The sequence below is a fragment of the Glycine max genome, chromosome 1 (assembly GCF_000004515.6).
Source record: "Glycine max cultivar Williams 82 chromosome 1, Glycine_max_v4.0, whole genome shotgun sequence".
Lineage (NCBI taxonomy): Eukaryota > Viridiplantae > Streptophyta > Magnoliopsida > Fabales > Fabaceae > Glycine > Glycine max.
This window is the reverse complement of record NC_016088.4, coordinates 26,313,350-26,317,316: the sequence shown is the minus strand read 5'-3', so window position 1 is coordinate 26,317,316 and position 3,967 is coordinate 26,313,350.

Genomic DNA, 3,967 nt, shown 5'->3' with positions numbered 1-3,967 from the left:
TCTTTAAGGAGTTGTATATGTATATATAGATGTGCATTGAGTTGTTTTAATGTTTTGTGTTGAAGTTGATGCTTTTAGCTTAGGGGTTTTGAAAATGCAAAAAGTTCAAAAGTATTTTCATAAATAAATTAATACAAGAGATTTAAATGAATTAAAATAAGTCTTCCGATTAAGTTAGTTCCTAAGTTCATATAACGACGACGAGTTGTTGATAATTTATTTTCACACCTTATTTTGTAAGCAATTATCTTAACTTTTCTTTAGAATTTTTGTTAATAATTTTAGTTTTTTATTGGAAAATTGTATGAAATGGTTTATAAACTTTAAAAGATAGTTTTTGAAGTTTTGTGTAAATTTTGATGTTTCAAGAGTAGTTTCATTATCATCAAAGAATGAAGAGCTACAAAGATGATCTCGCCATAGCGAAATAAGCTTTTGTTGTAGCAAAATAGGACACTTAATTAGCTGGAACTAATAAAGATTCACCATGGCCCAGATGCACTTTGCCACAATGAATCCACAAAGTTGAAGACCTTGGAATTAAGAGAAACTCGCCACAGTGAGTTGTCCACCACCTTATCAGATAAAGGTCCACAGGCATGAAGATTAAGTGCAGAGTCTTTAGTTCATAGGTGTAGTTTGACAACGACAAATTATGCTTTCGTTGCAGCAAAAATCCTCTCAGGCATAAAAATTGAATGTAATCTCAACTCTATTTTAAAAGTTTGTAACATCATGTGTGTAGACTTTTGGTTCAATTGACAAATTTAGAAATAGAATTTCAAACTTTCACTCTTTATTCTTTCTTCTATCTCCTTTTTTTTTACTCCATTGTTGATCTTTTGAGGTTCTATTTAAATCTTTCATGATCCAAATGAGCTAAAATTCATAGTTGCTGAGTGATTAAAGTAGAATTCAAGTATGTAATCTCTAGTTTTTTTTAATCAATTCTTTTAGTTAATATGATCTTATTTTAGTTCTATGCTTAGATGCATGTTAGGAGTGACCAACCTAGCTTTCAAGTATTTGGATTGTGTGAAAACAAGTTCAAATCGTAGATCTAAATTGAAATTGTGCAAGGCCTTGATTGCCAGAAATGGATCAAATACTTGTATTTGTAGAGATTCACTGATCTTCTTATGAGTTTCTAGGTTTGAGTCACCTAAGAAATTAAGGATTTGACTTAGAACTCGAGGATTAAATGCTAAGGACTTAGGAATAGTCATTGTAGTTTGGACCTTGGTTTCATTGAACTAGGAGATTGATCAGGAACACATTTCATATGAAGAATTCTATGGATTTCATCTCAACAACGTTTTGATCTATTAATTTTGATTTCGCTCCAAAAATTATGTTTGAAAAACCAAAAACACTTTGATTTTGCCATAGCAAACTGATGCCTTGCTACAACGAAACACTTCTATTCCAAAAACTAAAACTTCACACATTCGCCACAATTGAATTGACAATTCATTACAACAAATTAGTGTAAAATTTTGTTAATTCCTTTATGTTGCACATAGTGTTTGTGGATATGATAACTTTTATACTTACTATTTATTTTCTACAAATTAAATTGGGTTCACTTGCCTATTATGTTTCAAGCACAACAATAGTTACATTTATGGTATTAGAGTCAGTTGTATCTTTTGGGAATAAACCTATGGGGAATAGGTCTGTTGTGTAGCTTTGGTTGTTTGTTTTGTTTTGGGTACCATGCCAAAGTCGAGTATGATGTTTTAAGGGTTCTGGTGTATGTTGGATCTCTAACTTGAGTTAGAACATCCTTTGTTTGTATTGTCTATTCCACTAGAAATGGCTACAAGGCGATTGTGAGACAGATCACCTCAAAATTGTGTTTGGGCACTAAAGGTGGGAGACAACAACTTATTGAAAAATATGTCCTTGGTCTCCTTTCTTGTGTGTTGTGAAATCATTTTCATGAAAGAATAATTGTTGCTTGTTGAAACATATTCAATTGATTCTTTAAGGAGATCATTGGTATGGTGTTTGTTGTGTGTTGAGTACAATTATTCCTAGGAGAGAATAAATGTAGTTGCGAGTATGTCGTACGATCTTAGTATGATCCCTAATTAGTTTGCGTCATAGACACTCATAGCAAGATAGAGGTGTTATAGTTCTTCGTGCGAGAACCCTTGAGTTTGTGATGTATTCATTAGATGGTTTGTGATAAATAAAGAATTGAGTGAGGCTAAGATTCCCTAGATTGAGAGTTAATCTCAGATACAATATGTCAAGGCTAGTAAACCTTAGGCCAGTGTTGTATGCTTAATGAGATTTCCTTTTTTATAACTTGTGATGTTTTATGATTTTTTTCATCGTTATTTCCCTACATTTATTCATTGTTTAAAATGTTCGATGTAGTTTAAAATTAATTTTCTTTTGAAAATGAAGATGTTTTATCATTTTCTCCAAAGTGGTTTTACAAAGGTTTTGGATTTATAAGTCTCATTTTCTATATATGTTGTTGTGTCTCCTTATGTAAACATGTTTTAACTTGTTTGATGTTGTTTAAAGTGATTTCTTCCTTGAGAATGAAGATAATGATTTTAACCTTGTTTGCTCAAATTGTTTTGTAAAGGTTTGGTGTTTAAACTCATTGTCCATTTATGTTGTTGTGTTTTCTCTCAATGGTAGCTTTTTGTTTTCAAAATCGGTTGGTTTTATTGTTTCAATTCCAATGTATTCCACTTGTTTCCCTATCCTTTTTATGCAAAGCAAACTATCTCTTTTGATGCATGATTTATGTTTTATAACCCTATATGTTCTGAAATCATTTTCTGAATTTGCTATAGTTTTCTTTTTTCTCTTTACATTACCTTTAACCACTTTTTGATTTGAAAGTTAGTTATGGTTTATGCGATGTTTTTCTATAAAATCTTTTAGAACTTAATTCGAAAGGTAGGGAAGCATTTTAGTGATTTCCTTATTTCTGATAGAAAGTTTTAGTGCTTCCTCATTGGTGGAAATCAGTTTTGAAAGGTTTATTCATTTGCATACATTTCTTCAATTTTAGAATTTTGTTTTTCTAAAATACTAAATTGAATTCAAAGTTGTTCTTAAAAACAAAAGTTTGTTCCTTTGGTCTTGTTTTTCTAAAAGTGGTAAGGCCTTTCTTAGACCTGTATCTTTGATTAAAAAAAAATGTGTTTTGCCATCTTTCTTTAGTGGTAAAATGGATGTTGAGGGTTTCGATAAAGTTTCATGTTGTATTTAAAAAAATTCATCATCCTTGTTTTCACATGAGCTACGGTTCAATGAACATTTGCATGTTTTTGTTCCTCAATTGTATCTTCTTTTCCTTTTTTGATGAAGTTTTATGCATAATCATTCTTTGTTGTTTTTCAACTAACCTTTATCTTAGAGGATTCATCTGTTAGAATTTTAGTAGGATGTTGTTGTGTTCATGAGGGAGTACGAGATGTTCTTGTCAAGAATACACCCATAGTTGTGAGATGATGTCAAGCCTTTGTTTCAACCAAGCTGAGTTAGAAACTTGTAAGACTTTGATCCTTAACCCTTAATACTAGATTTTGAAGTTAGTCATGAGATGATTCCATTAGTGGTGTAGTCTAGAGGGTAAGTGTGTTAACTTTTCCTAGTAGCTAGTGGTAAAAGGGGTCAATGCTTTGAGTGATGGCTAGAGCCCGGTAGTTTCTTAAGCTAAGATCTTATACCTTTGCAAAAGTTGGTATATCAATTTGGTGTAGGAATGGATACCTTAGTAGGGATTATGATTAGAAGAGTGAAAATAGTGTTTTGGGGTAAGACCTTATATGAGAAACTTGGCAAAGATTAGAATGAGTAGAGTTATAAACCTAGGAGGAAACCTTGTTATATCTAAGCAATGACCTACCTTTCCTATGTTTTTGAGAAAACATTTTGGGATGTTTGTTAGACATCTTATGGGTATGCCATTTGAAAACCTAGTGCAAAAAAAAAAAAA